Genomic DNA, 25,181 nt, shown 5'->3' with positions numbered 1-25,181 from the left:
GACCACTGACCCTTCAAGAATAGGAATGGAAAACGAGTTAGGGCTCATGTTTGTGCATATTAATTATATACTAATCATTTTCCTACTAGAAGTCATTGAAAAATAACCTGCTAGCATAACAAGATGTACTCTGACATACCCAGCCTCACCAAATCCTGTCTCCAAAATGGAAAAGGACAAGCCATTGTCCCTTAACATAATCTTGCTTCAGTATATCATGCTTCTACAGTGGCTTTTTAGAGGAAGCAATCAATCGTTTATAAACCACCTTGAAATGGATGAAATGTTTATGTTTCTCCAGAATTCATATATTGCAACCTTAACTATGCAATAATATTAGAAGGTGGGTCTTTTGAAGATGAGTAGGTCAAACGGGCAAAGTACTTATGAATGGAATTCAGTTCTTATAAAAGCCATCTGAGGGCTCTTAAACCATTCGAGGTACAGTAGCAGTGTGCACGCAACCAAGAGGGCTCTTCATCAGAACTCAATCATACCAGCATCTTGACCTTAAACTTCCAACTTCCAGAACCGTGAGAAATAAATGTCTGTGTGCATAAGCCATCTGATCTATGGCACTTTGTTATAGTGTCTTAAACCAAGACATACATTTACTTTCTTTACTCATAGATCAAGATTGGTAAATCAAAGTCATTTCAGATCTTTGATAAACTCCATCCCACACACCTGTGTCACCAGCAAAGGCTCTAATAATGTTTCCAAGCTGTCTAAACTGTCCAAGAGCTCATCCATTATAGAATGGTGTCTCCTGTGCATTAGATGGCTGTTCACCATTTTGACCAGGGCAGTGGTGACTACCCACTGGAAGCCCTCAACAAGACTGAACCTGTGGCATTCCTTTATAGAAGGAGAGGGTAAGGAGGGTCATCAGGCCCTCTTCGGAGATTTCAGCCACTCTTCTGTCCCACTCGCACCCTCCCAGCTACAGGTCATTTTGCCTTCATGGCATGGGATCCCTAGAATGTATAGTGGATAGGAGGTTAACTGAAGAGGGACTCCATCTATTCTGATTTGGAGAGGTCATCATCCTTGCTGGGGTGGAGGTATTACAGGGATACAGTTGTTTGGAATCATCCCCATTCCACTTACCCATGATTCTTCAAGTAAGCCAAATAAATTCATTGGTTCATCAATCTAGATTTGGGTGGGGTTGTTTGTTTGGCCTGCCATTTTTGCCCTATCTAGAATGTCTAGTTCTTCATGTCTCCCCAGGAAAAGTTACCTCAGTGAAAATATGGCAAAATAATGAGAAAAAGAATGTTACAATTTTGTCTACCTGATGAGAAATAAACATGGCCTCACTTAATGCTTTAAAATCCCAGTAAAGGGAAATTAAGTAATAGTTTAATAGCTAAAACAAATGCTACAATTTAACTTTACCTATTTTCTTTTTCTTTTCTTTCTTTCATTCTCTCTTTTCTTTTCTATTTTTTTTTTGGTAAAGATATAGTTTCTGTCTTTTTTCTTTCACTACCCTCAACAAGGTCTTAAAATTGTTTAATGCTGCTTAAGGTACAATAGTTGCCACAGTGTAACTGTGGGCTAAGAACAGCATATAGCCAGTTCCATTACACCATGGAACTGAAAGGACACCATATTCATTTGTTACCTTAACTGTGAGTAACTTCAAATTATGAAAACTCAAAGGAAGAAGTTGTAGTGGTTTCTGCTTGTAACCTGGAGTCCAAGGCAAACTGCCCCTATATAAGAATTACAAGGCCAACCTGAGCTATATGAGACTCTGACTCAAAAAATCATGACTGAAACAAAAAAGAAAAAAAAATCTAAAGGAAAGATATGGTATTCTTTTTGGTCTCTGAAATAACAGACGCACAGAGTGTTGGAAGATTTCTTCTACATCAGCAAGATTCTTGCCAATGACTCAAAAGTAGTCCTGTGCTTTCCTGGAAGATGAACAAGGCCAGCCTCCTCACAATGGCATTTATATAGTACTCATGTGGTACTGGGCCTTTTAAGATCATGTTCACAAAGACCAATTTCAAGCAAATACAGTGTGTCTATGAACCAAAAAAAAAAAAAAAAAAAAAAAAAAAAAAAAAAAAAAAGCCATTTCTAGCCATTTAGTATTTTGCACAGTCTCCAAAGAAAAAGAGTTCTAACTCCATCCTTGGTCCCCTTGATCCCTAAACTTTTCATTGTGACTGTGAAAATGATGTAAATTGGATCTGAATACCATTCCTTTTTCTGTATTGATCCATTTTGGTGTGTGTCTTAGGGAAAGGCAAGGAGAGGGAGAGAAAGTATCCCTCTGTAAGCAAAAGTGAACTGATATGAAGTGTCTCTCTCCTAAGAGCACACATTGCCCAGGATATGAAATTCAAATGAGTGGTGTGTGATATGCATAAAGATGAGCACATTTTTGTTTCCCATAGCGCTCCTGAGAACCAGTTTGTTTATGCATGAAATGGATTGTTTGGGATCGAATAGTGTGGGGCCAAGTAACTCCTCTGCATCTTTAAAATAAAATTGCAAATTAAATGAATCAAGGTGCAACATGTAAAATGATGTATGCATTCTGCTGAATTTAATTGGATTCTAATTAAATTACTTGGAGCAAGATGAATTAGATTGTTTTTAAAGCACATTTCAGATAAACTTAATGAAGTTCTGTAAATGAAGAAGGTAGAATAAGCCTTGTTTAATGACTTGGTTGCTGATATATTACCTTGGAGTGACAGAGAGGTCAGGCTGACCTTGGGTCATTTCTTTCTTCCCGGAGAGAGATATTATATTAGCTTTAAAAGAACTGGCTGAAAAGAGAATTGGCCATACCTTATGTTGATGGTAACATAACTTACTGTGACATTTAGTGATGGGTTTGTACCTATATTTTTTTTTCTTAAAAGATTTTGAGTTCCCTGGTATTGAAATGGTTTCCAAGAAGGAAAGTGGAACTAAGATGAATGTTCCCAGAAGGGTGCTTCCTCTTATTTCTAGAATCCTCCAGAGGAGATTATGTCAGAGGGAGGGAGGCTATCCTAGAGATAGGAGGGCACAGAGAGTACACACTTGGAAGAAGTCTCCAAACTATGACAGCTTTTACAGGGAGGAGGCACCTAGATTCATCCCTTCATGCCACTCAGGAGGTTACAGATACATAGGAGAATGCTTTGATGGACCATTTAGGGAAGTTGTGTTCAAGCGTCATGGTTCCCAGCCCGTACAGATAGATTCTTTTGCCCAAGGGTGGCATAAAACCTGCAAACCTTTCATTCTAAGGGGTAGTTTGGGTTTAGAAAATATGCATCCCCCTAGTGCACAGGATTCACTCACTACGCACAAGACTCCGGTCTGTTTACTCTAGAAGAGTGGGCAGGATTAGAAATAATGGACCAAAGAGTTTATGATGGATTGCCCCAGAGGAGGGGAGGAGAGAAGAGGAGAGGAGAGGGGAGGAGAGGGGGAAGAGAGAGGGAAGAGAGAGGAGGAAGCCTTTTCTGTCTCCTAAGAGTTGAGGATTTCTTCTGAGTGCAGAATCCAAAGATTCAGATTCAGGTTTAATTTGTTTTGTTAAATTTTGTAGCACAAAAGATCTCTGTACTTTAACTCTTGGGAAAATGTTTTTCCATTTCAATTTGTAAGCCATTGCTAAGTGAAGCATTTTCCTTCCTTAAACACAAAAACACCTGGTGGTTTCTCTAATCCTTTTGCAAATATTCATTATTTTATCATGGACAAAGACTATAGTTCTTTTCAGTTGGAATCAAGGATGAGTAAAATAGAGAAGGATAGGAAAGAGACAGAAAGGAAAGGTCTAGAGATAAAAGAAAGTTAATTGAAGTGAAAAAAGATAAACGAGGAATAATAAGGGATCACATGGAACAGTATCAGGAAAAACAGAACTGTCTTAATGACAAACATTTACTTTTCCAAAACATCGAAGCCATGTGACTAAGGACCTCACAAAGTTATCTGGCTGCTAGCGCATTGGTAGTGCCTCATGTACATTCTAGATACATAGCCAAATCAAGGAAGGTAGGAAAACAAGCCCCTTGAAGAACAGAACAGGGGCTTGCTGTGATATAAATTTTGTAAATGTTTCCTTACAGTGTTCTTTTCTAGACTCCCAGTTCTGTTTGAGATACACTAGTGAGAGATAGGAGACTTAGCCTTTCATGTTTGGCAAATAAATTTCTGGTTTACTTAACAGAATGCATCTGTCAGCATTTTTCCATTTTATGTTTATGAAAATATTTACTAAAAGTACATAAATGGCAGGGACTGGAGAGAGACCATGGCGGGTATGCTTGGTAATTTTGTGCCAACTTGATACAAGTGGGAGTCATCTGAGAAGAGGGAACCTCAGTTGAGAAAATGCCCCCCCTCCGCCTCCCAGATTAAGCTGTGGGCAAGCGTGAGGGGCATTTTCTTGATTGATGGCTAATATGGGAGGGCCCATCTCACTATGGGCAGTGCAGTCCCCGGGCAGGTGGTCCAGGGGTGTATCAAAAAGCAAACTGAGCAATCTAGGCAGAGTGAGCCAGTAAGTAGTGTTGCTCCATGGCATCTGCTTCAATTCCTGTTTCCAGGTTCCTGTCTTGAGTTCCTACCCTGACTTCCCTGGATGATGGGCTTCAAGATAATCTGAAATAAAGCCCTTCCTCCCCAGGGTGTTTTCTATCATGGTGTTTTATTACAGAAATAGAGAGCAAATGAATACAGTGGGTAAAGCTCCTGCTATGAAAGCATATGTAATGTAGTTTGGATACTCAGAACCCTAGTATGGGGGTGGTGAGGGACAGGAATCCCCAGGGTAAGCTGGCTAGGCAGAGTGACTGAACTAGTGACATCTGGGTTCAAGTTGGGAACCCTGTATCAATACACAAGGTAGAAAGCAATCAAGGAAGACACTATCATCAACCTCTGTTTTCCACATGCACGTACACACAAATGTACCCATGCATATGAACATATATACACCACAAACATGTTCCCATACACATACATGCACACCATATAGATAAATATATAAACACCACACACATACACACATGCACCCATACCCATAAATATATACACCACACAAACACACATGCACACCACACACATACATGCACACCACACAATACACTCATGTACACAGCACATATGTGCACCACACACATAAGCACATACACATCACATACATATACACATGCACACCATGTACATACACACATGCATACACACATGACTACAGGTAAGCTTTTAAGAATTTTAAAAAATGGAGAGGTAGAAGCAGATAGTGTATGAGAGTTGGCTTTCTGTTACTATGACAACACTTGGTACAATCAATTCATGAAGAGAAAAGATTTGTTTGGACAGGAAGGCAACATTTCTAGGAAGCAGGGTACTAGGCCTTACCCTATAACCACTCAGAGGTTCCAGGTTGTGATCAATTGACCCCATTGCCTTGGGACCATGGTGAAGCAAAGCTTCATGCAGACACATGTATTAGAACAGAAACATTTACCTCATTGCTAGGAAGCCAAGAGGAAAAGGAAGAAAAAGAGGGTGGAGTCCCACTATATATGTTGAAAGCAAACTTTATGACTTAAAAAACCTCTCATCAGGCCCTACCTTCCCAAATACCAACCAATAGCACCATTGTGGAGCCCAAGGCTCAACACAGGGCATCTAAACCATAGCATGAGGTTATGAAGAAGAAATGGGGCTTCATCCTCTATTTCTACAAACATTCCTTTGTGATATAACTATCATGTTCCAACTGGGATAACATCAGAAGCCAAGAGAAATCAGAAGGCTTATTCCTACCAAGGCATGCACATTAGCACAGAAACTTTAAAAAGACAAATCAAGACAATTACACAAACATGGAGGTATTTTAACTGATCTATGTTTATTATTTCATCACAATAGGATCAGTCATATGTCCACATCACTTCAAAGATGAATGCTATCCAAACATAGAACAATGTGCTTGATAAAGATAAACAATGCAAGACAGGGGTAGAGAAGTTACTGAATTCTTTACAAATACTCTAAGGTAAATGAAGGCTATTACTAACAACATAAAGGTCACCCAAATAATTCTGACTCTTACATTGCAGCTAGCTCAGAGTAATGGGAAGGTGATCCTACAGGCAAATAGCACAGCATTATGGGAAAGGGAATGTGAATGAGACTCTCCATTATGCTTCATTGTCAATGACAAACCATGCTATCAAAATGATAGCAATAATCTAACTGCCTTTCATGTCTTGGCTTCTCCTGAGTTCTGTACACAGAATGGTAACTTGGGACACATTGACAGGATATCAGGTAGAAGTAAAAATCTAGTTCCTAGGCTTGTGGGAAATGCTTGATTGAGGACTTTTCTACAACCATATGGCACAAGAGAACAACACCTGGCACTTTCTTTCCTTTACAGAAACACCTGGAAGGCAACTGGATATTGAAACATATTGGCAAGAGTATGAATTTTGGATGGTATATATTTAGTAGTGGGGGGGGGGGAGGAATGGCCCAAATGTGTGTTGTTCAAATTTCAACCTCCCCTTGCTTCAAGGCAATAGAGGTCTTCTGAGAAATCAGAAACCAGCAGGTGTTTAATCTCTGCATGCACAGATAGATGCAGAGTTCCAGCTGGACTTCAGAGTGAGCAGGAACTTCTGCATAACAGCCAAGTCAGATAAAGGGCCTGGGCAAGGATCCCCCACTCCATAAGGCTGGCATCTATATCTAAATGATTCTGACAATGGGCCTTTCATAACATTTACATCTTCTCTTTTATTTCACATCCAAGATGTTCCTCCATAGAAACAAAATACAGACTCTAAGTAGCACTGAAGTTCATAAATGGTCATTCAGAGAAAATGTTATGATTGACAGAGAATGTAACTTGGAGAATAACCTTGAAGTGACATAATGGTTATTAACCTCTTGATTTGTTAGCACATCAGTACTTAAGAAGCGAAAGTTGGGTATCTTGACTTTTAGTAACTGGTAAGCTAATGTGTCTTCAGTGTACTTGAACACTAAAGACAGTAGTGAGGCCAGTGTGCTTTCTCAGTACTCTGCGAGGTGTCTTTTTACTTCAGAACCACAGCTAATGATGAGGAAGAGAATGCAACAGAGAGGTGATGCCTTTGCTGTAGATCTCTACAGACTAGACTCCATCTACTGATAGTCTCAACAGAAGCAAGGTGAAAGAGTAGGCTTTCCAACATTACTTCACCTTGACAGAAGATGAAGTAAAGATTCCAATTGTAATCTCAGGTTAAACAACACAGGAGAGGGAAGTTTGGGGGTTGGGATGTAGAGAAACAGGAAGAAAGGGAAAGAGGCAGCAGACTGCCCTGGTGTTCATTTTTGCTACACTGTGGAAGGGAGGAACACCAAGTCTCTAAACTGCACACTTTATTGCTAAGCCACTAGTGAGGCATGTGAGTGTTGGAATCTTTTCTTACAAGTGGGAAATCTAATAAGACACTAATCCCAGGACAACCTACCTACACGGTCCTACTCAGAAAACCCAGGCAATCACAACCAGCTTTCTGTGCGCTGTTGACCACATCAAGTGACTTCCAAATCCACCTTTGGGTTGTATTGGGTTTATTCAACTCTGCCTCCCTCATCACATTATCACGGGACTCAGCGTTTCTCACAGACTAGCCTTCATCAACCACCTGCTTTTATGAAAAGCTCATTTGTGAACTAACATATTTCTCCTGACTCTCAGGCTCTGGAGTGCTGAATCAGAGCTGGAGGCAGCCAGCAGTGCTAATTCCCTGTTGACAACTGGACTTGACAGATGCAAGAAGCAAGTATTCTAAAGTCAGTCAGGAATATTTCAGTCAGTAATGAGATAACCCATGAGAAGATGCAGCCACATTACTTTACTCTTTGAAGCAGACCTTTGCCCATCATACTAGATGTTCCTAAGTCTCCACTATCCCCTTAAGCAAGTCATCATTCAACATGTATAAAATCCTGTCTTGTACTGACAATTTCTCCTCATGATCTTGGATGTGTCTTTCTGTTAATACATCTCCACTAACTTCAGATTTCATAAGGCTTTGAACTTCCAAGAATGAGTTGTTTTTTCTTATGAAAAGGCAGAAGGACACATACAAACATAGGACACTCATAGCAAGACTACTTTGATGGTCTCAGAAATACCTATGAAAGAAAGGTACCTAGACCTTTAACCTTTAGACTGTTAACCAATAAGGTTCTCCTTGGGCAAGAAGGCAACATTTCTAGGAAGCAGGGTACTAGGCCTTACCCTGTAACAACTCAGTGCCAGGCACTGGGCATCTAGGTTGTGCCCACAGTTCTGAGGTCCTATACATAGAGACTATGACGACCCAGGGTAAAGCAGTTAGCCTAATTTAGCCCTCTGTTGCTATGATGAAATACTGACCAAAAGCAATCCAAAATCAAAAAAATAGCCAAGGTTGGACCTAGAACAGAAGCCTGGAGGCAGGAACTTAAGCCTAGACAAAGGAGGAAAACTGCTTATTGGCTTGATCACCTTGCCTTCTTATACAACCCAGGACCACATGCTCAGTGATAGCACTACCCATAATAGGTTAGACTCCATCCTACCAATCAGTAATCAGAAAACGCCCCCACAGATATGATCACAGGCTAATCAGATGGAAGTGATTCACCAATTAGTGTCTTCTCTTCCTAGATGACTCTCGTTTGTGTCAAGTTGACAAAAACTAACCAGTCTGCCAGGTGTATCCAGCCACCAGTAAACTCGAAAACCTAGTGGTTTGATAGTTTTACAATTCTAGGGGCTGAGAAGATGGTTCAGTGGGTCAAAGTTCACAAGCCAGACAGCCTGAGTTCAGGTCCCCAGAACCCGCGTACAAGCTGGACACAGAGGCATGTGTCCAGAATCCTGGCAGTACCACAGTGAAGAGCTAGTCAGAGATGGGAGAATTTCTAGGAAGCTTACAGGCCATCTAGCCTGGAGTGTGAAAAGTAGCCACAAACAAGGAACAAGGCAAGGACTGATACCCAAGGTTGTTCACTGTGTGCTATGGGAAGTCAGCGTGCACATCACACCACACACCACACACACACACACACACACACACACACACACACACACACACACAGATCAAACACATATCACCCAAATCACACACACACATAACACAACACATACATATCACACATACATATCATACACACCACACACACACACACACACACACACACACACACACACGCACACATCAAACACATATCATCCAAATCACACACACACATAACACAACACATACATATCACACATACATATCATACATATCACACATACACACACACACACACACACACACACACACACACACACACACACACACCATGCTAGTTGGGGTTTGTCAACTTCACACAAACCAGAGTAATCTGGGAAGAGGGACAATTAATTGATAAAATGCCTCTATCAGCTTGCCTATAGACAAGTCTGTGGTGTAATTTCTTGATTATGATTAATGTGGGATGGCCCAGATTATTGTGGGAAGATGGTCCTGATGTAGAGGAGAGTAGAATGATCAAGCCATAGGAAGCAAGCCAGTAAGCAGTGTCCTCCATGGCTTCTGCTTCAGTTTTTGCTTCCAGATTTCTGCCTTGGGTTCCTGCCCTGACTTCCCTCAGTGATGGAGTGTGACCTGAGAGTTGCAAGAAGAAATAAAACCTTTCCTGCCCACGTTGATTTTGGTAGGTGGTTTTTCACAGTGATAATAAACACACACACACACACACACACACACACACACACACACACACACATACACTCACACACATATACATATACACACATACAAACACATACACACACATACATACACATACACACATACGTACATACATACACACAAACATAAGAATAAATATTTTTAAAACTTTGTAACCATGAATTCCAATATAAAATAGAGCTCTAAATATGTACTGCACAAAGAAAATAAAAAGGAAAAACCCCACAACTGTTTCTACGTGAGATTTGAAAGTTGTTATCAGTAAAATTGAGTGCAGAATGAAAATCAGGAGAAACCATCTCCTTTTTGGTAATTTTGAGCACTGGAATATTTCTTTGCAGTAAAAATTGGCCCATTTTACTCTAACAATATGATTAACCTTTCTAGAAACTTGTTCTTTGTGAGAATTCACTTTTTTCTGTCCAGAAATGTTGCCATTTATGCTTCTAAACGAACTAGTTTTACTGGCTATAAATGACAGGGTTTTTTGGTTTGGGTTTTTTTCCCCCAATACTAAATATAGCCCTGCCTCTAAAATTGGCAGAAAACAGCTTCGACAGTTGAGGCAACAGTTTTCTGCTCATCCACAGTAGCGAGAGAACATGCTTTTGCAGTTGATGTCATTTAATTCTCTTTCCTTTTTGTGTTTTTCCTTCGCCACCAGACAGGTTCTGCCTACAGAGCTCTATGAACCTGAATCTTCACCGGGATCCAAGGTCCCGTTAATACTAGAAAAAGACTCAAGTGTAACGCAGACAACTCTTATTCAGATAAACCATGTGGTCACTTCTGGCCCCATGCCTCCCAGAGATGCTGATCCATTCCTGGCACAATTTGAATCCAGGTGCACCTCAGGGAAACTTCTAGAACCAGATGTCTACCCCTCTCTTCCCTCCAGTCGAGGAAGCACTTTAGCCCCACTGTCCTCAGCCTTCCTTTCCCACCTCGTGTTTACCTTTCGAAGCAGCACAGGGCCCCTATCTGCGTCTGCCACTCAAGAATACACTGAGTATCCAGCCAACGCCCAGGAGACCACAAGGCGGTATCACCATCTGCAGCTCAGAAGGTGGCAGTATGAGCAAGACATAACTGGACAGAAACAAGATGGCTGTAACCATGGAGCTTGACAAATCAGAGTGTATTTGAAGACAAAATCTTCCAGATGTTGCTCAAATCATACCCTCTGAACAAGCACCTCAGATCATTTAAGACGTACCAAACAATAAAAGAGAACAAAATGAATATTCAATCATTCTTGATTGGGAAAAATAAGTCATTTTAGAGATTTCAGTTCTGGCAGAGACAATAACAGTAATCATAACTAGCACTCCTGTAGTACTTAGAAAGTGGTTTTACATGAACTGACCCTGTGTCTCATAGTGTTTGTGTGGTGCTTAACCTTGATCTTGACTGGATTGAAACAGTCCTAGGAGACTAGTGAACCACATTTCAGAAGGTGTCCGTAAAGGCAGAGGGGATCCATGTACTTTAAAGGAGGACCCAGTGTGAATGTGGGTGGTACCATCCTGAGGGCTGTGGACAGATTTCCCCCTGCTGCTCCTGGTCACTATGAGGCAAGCTGTTCTGCACCATTTCCTCTGTGTCATGATAGACCCCAAACTCTGAAATTGTTACCCAAAATAAATCCTTCCATCTTTACATTATTTTTCTTGCTATTTTTCATACTGACTAAAAGTCTGAATAATGCCGTAGCCATTCTTACTTTCTTCATTTTACAGATGAACAAGCAGACATACAAAGCAGTTAGTAACTTGTATAAGGCCACACAAAAACCTCTGCATGCGTAAACATAAGTGATAGAAATCCAAACTCCAGCTGAAGCCAGCATCTGAGCTCTTAGTTATAGCCCACACCAGTAAATCCACAGGCCACACCCAGGCACACAGGCACATCAGTCACTCAGATACACCAGGCATGTGTGCTGCTGTTCTTCCAGCGACACTTTCTACACAGAGGTGTCTTTATTTTACTTGTGTGGTTTGTCTGCACGTGTATCTGTGCACACCATACATTCTCGGTGCCTGGAGAGGCCAGAAGAGGGCATTGGATCCCCTGCAACTGGAGTTACATACAGATGTGAGTACAGGGCACTGGACCTGGGACCTCTGCAAAAGAAGCCAGTGCTCTTAACCACAGAGCCATCTCTCCAGTCCCACAGCATCATTTTCTTTTTCCTTTTTTTGTCATGTTTCACTGTCTTCACTCCTCAAATTTTTATGTTCCTTGACTATAAAATGATGTGAGGTGGGATGGGTTGAGGACAGAGCTTGGGAAGGAGTAAGGAAATACAGCTCATTCTGAAAGCACTTTGTTTATCTGCTTGTGTTCATTAAAATAACTTTTAGAGAGCAGCATCCGTGTGAGAATAGTTATATAATAAAATAAAGGATGAGAAAGAGTGCACTTGCCTGTCCTGAATGTCAGAATGCAAAATTTAAAGTTACGTATCTGCACGTGCAAACTTTCCTCTATGGATATTCATCAAAGCAGGAACAGAGAGCTAAGGTTTAACTAGTGGGCAGTGCTGGTGTACTCATGCATTGATGGCAGCAGCAGAAACCAAGTAACAACATTGACGTTGGCATTCTTCATTATAATCGGTCATCTCATATCTGAGAATTTAATGAAATCAGAAGATGGGAAAACTAGATGTTTTGTCATGATTATGGTTCAAAATAATAAAAATTAGAAATGACCAAAATGTTGCTGTAATGTGATGTTTCATTAAGTCATGGTACATTGGCTTGCTCAAATAGTAAACAGCAATTTCATATCATTGTCAAAAGCTATAAATGTATATAAGTGATTAACCCATAATACCAAATGAAAAACTCCTCAGAAATCATTTCTGGGCCTTAACTATGGGTGAACATATTTTATGCATATTAACTGATCTTTTCCTCATGTTTGTTTTCTGAGTGTCACATTATGAACACATTATAAATCAACAAATGGATCAACAATTTTATTTTCCTGTTAAGCCTATTCTCTTTTACTGAATTAAATCATGAAGAACTTGAAAACTGTGTTAGATGAAATCATAACACTGTGTGTTTAGGGAAGATATGACCTTGGACCAACACATTATAATATACGTGCTGGCATATCAGACTCTGACTGCTTCCCATGGGAAAGGTTTTATGATGATTAATTAATTGGAAGACTGTAAAATACTCTGAATTAACTACATGAAAAATTCCTGGTTATCAAAAACAAAATATTTATAAGATTTTTACATAGTTTTTCTTTGCTTTTATTGGTTTTAATTCTGCAACTTTGATTAAGATGATTTATAATCTCCAATCCCTTTCTGTAATTCAGCTCTAATCCTTTCAGATTGTATCACAGTATAAATAGGTAAGAAATAATGGTGCCTCATGCATACTAAGTAGAGGTAGTTCTCTGAATGCAAAACTGCAGGTAAAATCAAGGGGGCACTGCCATAAAGAGTGTGCATTCCAGTGTTTCTGAACATTTGGCATGGTGTGGTATGATAGGCCGTGTGCTATGGCTTTGTTGTAATCCACCTCCAAGCCTAAACTGTGTGTTCTTAGAGGAGGAACTCCTCAAGAAGGTGCACTATTCCACAGTCAAGCAGCACCTTTCCACTAAAGTAGATGGTGGGGCCTGTTTTCATTTTGTTGATGAAAACCATTAAATATGGTATTTTCCAAATAGCCTGGGTAGATCAATAAAAATAATACCCTAGATATATTGAAATCATAATATGTGGCAAGTATTTACATAGCATATTATAGTTACTCTCATTTAATTTTCAAGATACTCCCCAAAGCAAGGCTGTCCAGGTTATAGATGAGAAAGCAGCTAAATTTCCAGCAAGGAAAATGTGGTGGTTTGAAAGAAAATGGCCCCCAAAGGGAGTGGCACTATTAGGAGGTGTGGCCTTGTTGGAGGAAGTGCGTCACTGTGGGGGTGGACTTTGAGGTCTTTTTCTCAAACTTCCCTCAGTGTGACAATCAGTCAACTTCCTGTTGCCTGCAAGATGTAGCATTCTCAGCTCCAGCACCACATCTGCCTGCATGCTGCTATACTCCCTGTCATGATGATAATGGACTGAACCTCTGAAACTGTATGTAAGCCACCCCAATTTAATGTGTTCTTTATAAGAGTTGCTGTGATCATGGTGTCTCTTCATAGCAATAAAAAAAGCCCAAACTAAGACAGATAGCAAATCCTTCAAACTGCATGTAACACAGAGCTACTACTGAAAGCTATCTAAATCTTTAGAAGATTTTTATCTGTAATGAATTTTGTAAATATGTAGCTTACTGTGTAGAGATATACTGTTTTAAGGGTTGGGGAATTTGGAAAATGAATGGCAAAGCAACTGGAAACCTAGCAAAGAGAAAAGGTTCTGAAACTCATCCAGTGTCCTCATATTCAGTGAGGAAATTACTAAAATAAAAGATTTCTAAGTTATTGCTTGCATGTCTATTAGATGCTGTCCTATAATTAATGGTAGACAGTAGTATAGACACTATATTTCAATCATCTGTTAAGTAGATAAAGTTTGTTCCTTTGATTTCACTGAGTTTGTATTTATTATATTCATAATTTAAAATATTAAGGTAAGTACTTCATAGTTCTGATTTTCTCCTTTCTTTCATAATACAGGCCCAGTGTGCTTGCAGCAAGCCCTGTTGATTCATTCTCAGTATCTTCCAAATCCAAGCCATTCTCCACCACAACATCAGTGCTCTTGCTGTGGGATGTCTTTCTGTACAGCTGTGACTATGTGCTGCTCTGATTGGTTGATAAATAAAGCTGTTTGGCCTATGGCAAGTCAAGTTATAGCTAGACGGGAAATTGAAGAGAGAGACAGGAAGAAGAAAGGCAGAGGGGAAAAAGACGCCAGCACTGTCAGGTGAAGCAAGATGTGAACACTGGTAAGCCATAGACATGTGGCAATTTTAGATTAATAGAAATGGGTCAAGTTATAAGAACTAGCTAGCAAGAAGCCTGCCATAAGCCATGTAATGGTAATTAATATTAAACCTCTGAGTGATTATTTTATAAGCAGGCTGCAGGACAGTGGGGCAGAGAAACCTCCCAACTACATGCTCTGGTTCATGCTATCATCTTCCAGATCTAGATTCCTATAACTCTGTCTACAATCCCTTTCATTTCATATGTGGCAGCTAAAGGGGTCTTTGGAAAATGGAAAATGCCTTACACGTAATGACTCCCATCTTGGATCTGTTGACATTCTGCGTTTCACCTCTTTTTCTCATTGGCTGCAGCCATTGTGGTTTCGGAATAGAACTTTCTGTCTTGCCCCCCTCCACTGCACTGGTGCTCAGCCTGCAATGCTTCTTTTCTGTAACAATTCACATAGCTCCCCTTAGAGTTGCCTCGTCTTGCCTTCAGCCTAACAGAAGACCTGCCATCTTTACTCTCTAGTACTACTTCCAGCGACTTCACTAAGGTTCCCACCACAGCCTAGCACTGTGTGATTTCTTCTTTGCTTCATTGATTACTTACTCACTCTGAATCTTCCCAAAGAGACAAGCAACTCTCTAAGGCCAAGGGTTGGGCATCTGTCATTGCTGCATCCGGGCCCTGGCCTCCAACCTTGCTCTCACCGTTGACTACTTGCCTAAGTCAAAGACAAACTATGGCAATACTAGATAGGAAGTCAAGTGTGTTGAAATATTGCGTCTTGTCATTGAATATCCAAAAGTAAAATACTGCAATTCTAAGATACAATTTCAAGTGTATTCAAATGTAGAATTTATTTATGGCAGGCTCTTTTCTAAATGTTTGACTTAAAGGAGTTCATCTAATCCTATCAGAAGCCTTGGAAGAGAGTACGATTAAATGCCTCTTTTATTGATGAAACATGAGGGCCCTCCAAAAGTCCCTCCAAGGGAAAGGGATTGGACAGTGGAGTTGCTGTCTTTGAAGGCTTAAATGATAACTGTTTTGCCTGCCAGGGAAGGTTTCTACTGTACATGTTCTGAATAATATTTTTTTCTGTGACATAGAATTGAACCTAGGGCCTCGTGCATGCTAAGTAAGTGCTTTATCACTGAGCTACAAGCTCAGCCCCTGATTTAATTAACATGGACTGCTACAGAATGTGCAAGTCATTCTTGTACAGGGCCCATGCTAACCTTCCCTGAAACATTTCATTTTTAGTATCCATGCTCCTGAAGCAAACACAGAATTCATTTTGTAAAAGATGTCTTACCCAGTGTCACTTTTTGTTGGATTTGAATTTGAATTTTTATTATTTTACATATTGACAAACTGTAGTTATACATACTCATGAATTACAAAATAATGTTTGATTTAATATATCTATTGCCCTTGATATCTAATATTTTTGGTGATGAGAACACCTGAAATTTATTGTCTGTGATACAGAAACACACACTACTCCATCGTTAGCTCTGTTTAACAAGAAGTATATTTGATCTCAAAAATTAAAACCAACCCTCTTCCTCCTACCCAGCAAATCCTGAATCACTTTTTAACTCTGCTAAGGTTTCCATGGGAAAACACCAGCATGAATATCTAGTGCCCTAGGAACCAAGCCAAATGAACTAGGGGGAAAAAAGAATAGCAATTATCCATGGGCAGTGGCCCAAGAGCCACTCCAGGACCCTGAAACCTGCCAGCCCCCTTCCATCACTGATCTGGCAAGCTGACAATGGGTATTAATGATATTAACAAGGTCATGTGTTAAATATGCTTTCTCTCCCAAATCTCATCAGCTCACAGGTGTCATCTGGCTTGGCTTGCTTCACCTCGGGTGCACTGGCAAAGCCCCTGTCTTGGAATCAAGCAAGGATCGAACCAGCATGGGGTCCAATACACAAGGCCATCTGCCCGCTGTGAATCTGGGAGATTTCTCATACTTCATGAATGCTAACAAAGAAGACAATTTCTGGGCTAGGCATGATGCTGATTCCCCAAAGAAAGCACGAGGATTCTCAGGATACTCTCACAAATAGGCAGGGACAATCACAGTCTACCATTTGCTCTTTCTGAAGCTTTTTTAAAGGCATAATTTACTCATTCTCACCTTTCAGAAAAAATTCACGGAATAACCATGTCTCACTATAAAAACATAGTGCATTGATAGCATGTACCCAAAGACCCATAAATAAGGACAAAAATATTTTTGCTATTTTGTGTATATAATTGGTAACTTTTCTCAAGTAATGATGTAATTCACCTAGCTCAGAGGGCAAGGTGAGACAACCTGGCACTGTACCAATAGATTTTAGCCAGTATCAATGAATCAGCAGTCAAAAGAAAATCTTGAGGACTAAATGTTGAAGACACCATTTTCTTCTTGTTTTCTATAATTAAATGTGTTCTTGATTTTTCTTTACACAGGCATGTGCCTTCAAGCAGTTACTTATACATCTATTTATCGGAAACTATAAATGTGTGGAGACATTTCCTTGGTAGTAAATATTCAGGGATGTGAAATTATTAGAAATTAAGCATTTCTTTGGCCTATTATTCCTATCTGATTGAGCTCTGCTTCATTATAATCTACGTTCACTAATCTCAGTACCATTTATTTTGCATATTGTAAAAAATAGTGAAACGTAGAAAAAAATAGGCCAAAGAAGAACATTTATAATTGTAACTGCTGGCCACTTTTACTGTTTGGGTTTTTAGTTATACCTTAACAGTACATGAATTTTTCTGACCTGTTCTGAATACGAAATTTAAATATATTTGCTTGAGTCCTGCTCAAGTTTGGTCAACAAGGTTTTGAGGCTCTTGTGAGATGTTTATGACAGGTGACCTAAGGTATCACGTGAAACCAGTCAGGTGATCTGGGCCAGTCTCAATGACAACAGAGAATTCAGTCGAATGGAAGAAGGTAAAGAATATGGAGACTCTCCATCTTCCAGTTTTATTTTGCTATAATGGTTTATATCTTGTTCTTTCCTTTCTAAAGAGAGATGGGGTGAGAGAACCTAGTCCCAGTGAGAAGTCTCTTGGACTCCCACCATGGACAGCACAATCCAGAGAAAGAATTGTCCATCACCAGCAGCTCCATTATTTTAACTTGTAAACTAAGTAATTCAGCATTAGCAACCCTGGCCTTTGAGATCATAGGGTAATTATACACTAAAGTAAAAACACGAGATTCTGAGAGATTGGGTGACCTCAAAAATCAAACAGCTGAACCTCTTTATTTTAGAGGTGAAGAAAATAAAATTCAAAGAGACTAGATGAATGAGTCAAGGTCACACCTTGCAAGCGGCAATGCTAGTCCTAGGTTTCAGGTACCTTACCTTGTAGCTTAGACACCATCTTTCATTGTACCCCTGAGTTTGGGAGGTTTGAGAGCAAAAGAAATACCTTAAGACCGCAAATTCTTCAGGAGATAAATTCTACTCAGAAGTCATCTCCTTTCTATAATTTGTGAATCTGCTCGAGATGCAGTTACCAAAGTCCCTTTACTGGAGCTGGGACCAGTCATTTACTGACTACCACCTTCCGAAAGACAGTGGCACACTTGGCCAACGATGCTCATCCTGAGCCCATTGAACAGGTTTCTGAGAATTCTTTTAGTCAGTTGATCTAAGCAGAAATGCCACAGAATTTCCACTTGACATAGAGTTTCCAGAACTTCTCACCATGGGCACAAAAGCAAACACGCAAATTGTTTCAGAGAACAGTTGCTCTTTTGACAAGAGATAGGAGCTTCCAGCTGTATGCATCAGTTCAGAAGTGTTTTTCACCGTAAACCTGAGGCTCTTTATTAGGGACAACCAAGGACTGTACAGACACGCAAGTCTAAACCTGGTGTTTTTCAAAGTATTAGAGTGTAGACTAGGAAGACTTGGACAGAAGTCATCACTTCAACGTATACTGAAGCAATAGCTTTTCCTTAGCATTCATTAAATACTTTACTTGTTTTGTGTAGAATCTATCTGTCTGCATGGTAACTGTAAAATATGTTATTATTGGGTATTGAATTTCTAAGATGGGTCTTTTAAGACCTGCCAAATATATTACCTTTGTAGATCAATTCTACTCAACAATCTTTAGGTGTTGAAGTTAAGGCCAAGTGTAACTTTGGGTTAAACTTGCCTGTTAATATAAGCAGAAGTAAGATAATTTTCCTTTAAATCTGAGTAATTGCTTTCATCCTCTCCTGTAATTGAACCTTGAGACACAGCCAAAGAAATATTTTGCAAAGGGTTTTATCTTAGTTTATAGAAAGATATTTATTATACAACATAAATGGAACACAATACAAGCTTTAAAAAAATAAAGGATCTCTTGAGAATAAAGCATCAAGACTATTCAAACTACCATCTCTTCCCTGGAAGTGAAAGCTGATTTTCTTCCCTCCAACTATTAGACAGTTTGCTGATGCCAGCTAGCTGCTAATTTCCTCTCTCCTATTGGGGGTGTCTGCCTCTATCTCACTTCCTGCTTTTAGCCCACAGCCTTGGAGTTTTACTAGTTGATAAATGTTCCAAATTTTGTCAGAGCTCTTCTCTGCACCCTCTTCATCAGGGAGCCTCTATTAGGTGCTGGTTCTTCTTAAAGCCAGCTCTTAATTATCTGGATGCCAATTAGCCGGGGTCTGGAATCAGACAAACTCTGCTCTTTCTCCCTTTCTTCCCTGCTGCCTGCCTTTTGGCCACAGTACAGCTTGTTAGCTCCTTCATGAATGGAGGCAGGGCAGAGGTAGAGATAAACACCTAGAAACTTGAAGAAGCCCATTTTGTTATTTGGAAGCTCTGGTTGCAAGTTTACCAAGGTTAGATATTAAAAAGCACACAATAAAAGCAAACTCTCTTGTGTGTATCCCATTGCCAAGCTCTCTCAGATTCCCATTGCTGGAATTACGATGGAAGCTGCCAGCCTTGCACTGGTGTTTTCTTCTGTGGCAGGAAAGCCTGTTCCATACGTGTTTTTGCTTGGGGTTGAACCTTTTAATACCAACAAAGACAGGCAAGTCAGCTTTCCTGGAAATTCAGGCACCGTGTTATAAATTTACCACATTGTTAATTGCAGCAGTGCCAGATAACAATGGAATTAATATTTCTGTTGTATTTCCAGTCTTTTTTTTTTCTTGAATTAAAAAAGTGGGGCTATGGGAGAAATCCAGGAACAAATATGCTTTATATAAGACATGCAAAAATGCCATGCCAAATTTTCATTTAAAATTGATTATTATTATTTTGCATCTATGGAGGTACAAAAATAAAATATCACTGAGTCCTACGAATACATTTTTAACTCATTTTTACTGGTTGTTCACATGTTTCTAAGGGTAACTTTCCATTTTAGAGAAAATGTAACTTTGAAGAGAGAAGTCTCTTCCTCATGGGATTTGATGGTGGTATTTGATTCTGACAGGCAGGGGCTGCTGATCACACGCCGTGTGTAGGAAGCATGGATCCTGAAGTTCCATCATCCTGGCATTAAGCCATTTGATATTAGAATATTTCAGAATAAAAAGATCTGAGAACTGGATTTTCCTTCCTATCTACCATACTTTGTAGCTGACATGCCTAAAAGTCCCCCTTCAATGGAGAAAAAGACAAAAGAGAAAGGGAAGGCATATAAAATAAATGTAGACATAAAGAGGAATTTGGTACCTTTGAAGGGGATGCTAAACAGCCTACTGTATCTCTCGGGAAGGATAGGAGTGTCTTTGAAGATAAACATTTTCATGAATAACTTAAATGTGATTATGTGTGAGAGACTGTTTGGTTGGGCTGCTCCTTAAAGAGAACAAAGCCAAGAACACTGTTCAAATCTTTGCGCTAACTGTTACAGTGACCTTAAACAATACACACAACCTCCATGGGACTGAATGTTCTCAAGGGTAAATTTATGAAGGAAGGGGATGGTGCCCAATGGCTTCACTAAGATTAAATGTAGAACAAGTAAGAAGTCCTGCAAAAGTTGTCTAGATCAGTGAGTGTTTCTAGAAGATATGCTATTTATAATAAGGTTCTTTTCAATTTTCTAGAAATAGACGAGCGTCCCAGATAGTTTAACTTGTAACTCTAACTCCTCTTAGCATCTAATAAAAATGAAGTTGTAAATATCCCTCAAGCTAGTGCTATCATCATAAGTGAGTAGAGAGACACAAGAAGCAAGTGATAAGTCAGATTTGCCTAGCCCTTGGCTTTTCTATAAGTTTTAACCAATTTTTTCCTTTCTTTCCTTTTTGAGAATTTTTTTTGCTTTATTTTCTGTTTAAAAATGCTCATATAAAATCCACCTCATCTTACCCATCTAATTATAAAATCTGGTGTCCATTTACAATGTTATGAAGCTATCATCACCCTACCACAGACACTGCCAACACCATTAACACTGGAAACTACATCCTGGAAATTAGATCCAGGGGCCTGTGCTGACTATAACTCCCCTGCCTCTAATCCTTTACAGAGTAGCTTCCTGGAATTACATGGATTCAAAATAATGGACTGAGAGGAATGAGAACTATTGACATTTGTTTAGACAAGGTGATGAGTTCCCTCATCTGGGAAGATGTTGGAGGTTCAACAATGCTATTGAAGCAATTCTACCACCTTATTAGACATAGGCATCAGCATTTCTTCTTGTATTGAGGTACCTCAATACAATATGAAAATGATAATGAAGCTGTGTCATTTTCTACCTTCCTGTTCATGTGCTTTGGGCCTGTATATAACCTATCATTGCTATGGGCCTCCTCATCAGCCAGGTCTGTGATATTGGCCCTCCACTACTTACGAACACAGGTGTGGCACACTCAAGCAATTGGCATAGTGCCTATCTCTCTGAAGGAGGTCCACATAGAAAATAGGGACTGAAGTTTGGCTTTATGGAAGAAGGAGAGACTCTCCTTCCCATGGCTCTTTTTCCTGCTGATCTAGTCTTACTAGGTTTTGTCCCATCAGCTCGTGTTGGCTTTCTCACTGGCCTAGGCCTCTGAAGCTTCCATTGTGATACACTTTCTTTTATTGCTGTAAGAACTTGTTATTTTTATCTAGCACTCTACTTTTAACAAAAGAATTTGAGATCACATAAAATGCAAAGAAAATATATTTCTGATAGGACTGTTAAAAGTTTAAACTAAAAGGAGAATTAAAGGACAGAGAAAGAAAAATTGATTGTTGTGCCAGAAATAGAGAGGATCATTCAGTTACCACGGTTGACATTTGAGATTAACATTGAGAGCCTTAGTAGCCAAGACAAAGGGCTCTTTTCGCTAACAAACCACTTGAGAGAATCCTACTAAATTAATTCTGCTTGTATTTTCACCACGTGGAATCTTCCTAGAGCTTGCTGATCCTCTCTTGAGACCTCAACTTACGAATCATCTTCAATCATCAAATTTTCTCCATCTAAGTGTTTACTATTAAAGTTTAATGAGTTTGTAGATTGTGCCCTTGCTCTTGTCTTGGGTTTACATTGAGAAAAGGTGAGAATTCCACATAAGCAGAAAGCACAAACCAATCAACCCATATTTATAAGGACTGAATTGTGTCAACACAAGGTTGAATAAGTTTGAGATAATGCAATCAAATCCTTCCCTTCTCTGTTTCCTTAGACAGTTATAAAGGGACATACCCAGCTTTGTGGGTTTTTACCATCAGAATCTTTCATCACACAACAATGGGTATCTCTGAGATAGTACATGTTCTCATCCATACTTAGAAATGTGACTCTGTGTTGAGAAAGCCATTAGACAGTGTCTTAGTCAATGCTCTATTGCTGTGAAGAGACAACATGACCATAGAAACTCTTCTAAAGGAAAGCATTTAACTAGGGCTAGCTTACAGTTTAAGAGGTCTAGTCTGTTATCAGCATGGCAGGAAGAAAGGCAGCATGCAGGCAGACATGGTGCTGGAGGAGCTGAGATTTCTACATCCATTTCCACAGGCAGCAGGAAGAAGAGACACTGATCCTGGCTTGAGCATTTGAAATCCCAAAGCCTACCTCCAGTGACACACTTCCTCCGACAAGGCCACACCTCCTCCGACAAGGCCACATCTAATCCCTGTCAAGTAGCAACACTCCCTAATGATGAAGCACTCAAATATATGAACCTATGGGGGCCATTCCTATTTAAAGCACTCCAGGCACATGTCTTATAAGAAAGTATTTGTTCAAAAGCAGGAAGATTTTCAAAAATGTCCAATGAAAATCAGAATACATTAGCCTGGTTGCAGCTAACTCTGTTTGTACCCTCACTACTTAGCATAAGACTTAACAGATTAAACAAACAAAAAGCAAACAACAAGAAAAGCAAAGAACAAAACAACAATAACAAAAATGAACATGTTTTGTCCCAAATATAAGTCTTTAGACTCTGGTGATTTCTATATAGCACACCAAATTGTGCTGACTGCCTACTCTAAGCACTACTGGAGAGCATTTGTATGTTTGCTATTGGTGGCGAAATAAATGCAAAGGAAAAAATGAAGATATGCACCTTAAAGTGGAGCTTCATGTGCTCCAACCTGAGTCTAGAGTCCAAATTATTTGCTAATGCTGTAGCCATAAACTGCTTTATACCACTTTTTCCAGGTTTCTATTCCAAGATGGTCCTTTTCAATACATGACCTCATTATTTTCACAAAGACTTTCATCACGTTTGACTGCCCAATTCATTTTATCTCTAGTCGCTCTATCTGCTGTATACTCTATTAAACTCTACAGGTACAAAGTGTAAGCTATTTATGTAATTTGAATTGGAAACCTACAAAAGAAGAGCCACTGTGGTCTGGAATGTGCCTCAAAAAAGTATATGCCTATTTTTCCATTTTGTAAAAATGAGCATAATATATTTCCTATACATTTTAGGAAAATGGGCAAGATGATTAAAATTATATTGAGTAGTTCCCATGGGTACAACATAATATAAACACAATGACGTTTAATAAATATTGTGTAGTAATAACTTCTTAGTAGAAAATTATTGTGTATTAGACAACATTATTATAGACTAACCAATAACATGGAAATCTCTGTGCTCTTTATAAAAAGAAATAGTGTTACTGCTGGATTAGTTTACATTGTGTCATAGACACATAAGCATCCTATTTTAAATATGAAAAGCCAATTATGCGCCTTTTTTCTAGCACAAGAAGTAGCAACTCTTGGGCAACATTTAGCTGTTTTCAAGTCAGTGTGTGCTCTGAGATCTATATTCACCTAGCCCTAACACCTCCTACCCCAGCTTAAGTCTGAGGGTCACTTTGCACTAAGTTAAAGTAATTTACATTAGCAAACATGATAGTTTATGTTTTCACTTTAGTGCTACACAGTCCATGTTTGGACTCTCTAGGGAAAAAAATCAATGAAGAAGCACAACTATCTCCAGATTTAATAAAAGAAAAAGCTAAGGTATTATAGTAGCCTCTATTTACATCTTGTTATGGGCATTGGTAGTCCAGCATGCATAGGAACATCATTGGCCACAAAGGGAAGAGAGGGTCCTTGGGACCTGCCTAGTCCCTTTCTAAATGAGTTCTACTTAGTCTATCCACCAGGTCTGTTACTTCTACATACACGAAAGTGTTGGGAAAATGAAGAGACTTACTTCTCCATTTTGAAAATTAACCAATTTAAGCCAGGCATGGTTGCACTCACTTTTAATCTAATCACTTGGGAGGCAGAGGCAGGCAGATTTCTGTGAGTTCAAGTCCAGCCTGTCTGCATAGTGAGTTCCGGGACAACTAAGACTACATAGAGAGATTCCAATTCAAAAAAAATTTTTTTTAAATAAAGAAAGAAAATATGCCAATTAAAAAAGACAAAAGACTTGAAAGACACTTCATAAAATATATAAACGGGCAAGACACATATACCAAGATGGTCTGCATCACTAACCATTGGAGAATGGTTGGAAATTCAAAAGATGGCAGTTTACACTAGATGTCATAAAGACTAATTGACATACAGGGTCAGGAAGAACTCAGGGCAATGGGAAGTCTCATTCATTACAGGTAGTAACTGTACCGCAGGCACTTGGGGAACCCTTAAATAGTTAAACATACATTTTCCATGCAAAGCAGCAGTTTTGATTCAGGTGTTTCACTCCTGTGTCAACACAAACTTATATGCACGAGTGTTCATAGTGGTATTATTCATAACGGGCATAATTTGAATCTTCATCAGCTGGTGAATAAATAAGCTGTATTATACCACACCATGAAATATTACTCAGCAAGAAAAAGATATGGAAGACCAAGGCACTTGGCAACATGGATGAATTACAGACAGGATGCTAAATGAAAGATGTATAACACAAAAGAGAATACATTGTGGAATCTCCTTTCAATGAAATTCTAGAAAGGTAAATGGTGTGTGCCTTCATCTGAGGCTCTGAAAAGGGGATTTTTTTGCAATGAAATACATGGAAATATTCTGTGGAATGGCTGCATGATTGTATAC

The 25,181-nt window shown here is 39.4% G+C and overlaps 1 protein-coding gene and 1 non-coding gene across 2 annotated transcripts in view; both read right to left on the bottom strand.

The window, feature by feature from the left end:
* The window catches only part of Slc35f1 (solute carrier family 35 member F1), a 413,434-nt gene that overhangs the window by 171,528 nt on the left and 216,725 nt on the right, over positions 1-25,181 (bottom strand). The gene's annotated exons all lie outside the window — the stretch shown is intronic.
* On the bottom strand, positions 15,853-15,955 carry LOC121823319 (U6 spliceosomal RNA). Its single transcript, XR_006064729.1, has one exon. It is a non-coding gene; the product is annotated as a U6 spliceosomal RNA (small nuclear RNA).

Source organism: Peromyscus maniculatus, chromosome 16, assembly GCF_049852395.1.
Source record: "Peromyscus maniculatus bairdii isolate BWxNUB_F1_BW_parent chromosome 16, HU_Pman_BW_mat_3.1, whole genome shotgun sequence".
NCBI lineage: Eukaryota > Metazoa > Chordata > Mammalia > Rodentia > Cricetidae > Peromyscus > Peromyscus maniculatus.
Note: the sequence above shows the minus strand (reverse complement) of the source record. Positions and strands in the feature narration are given on the sequence as shown.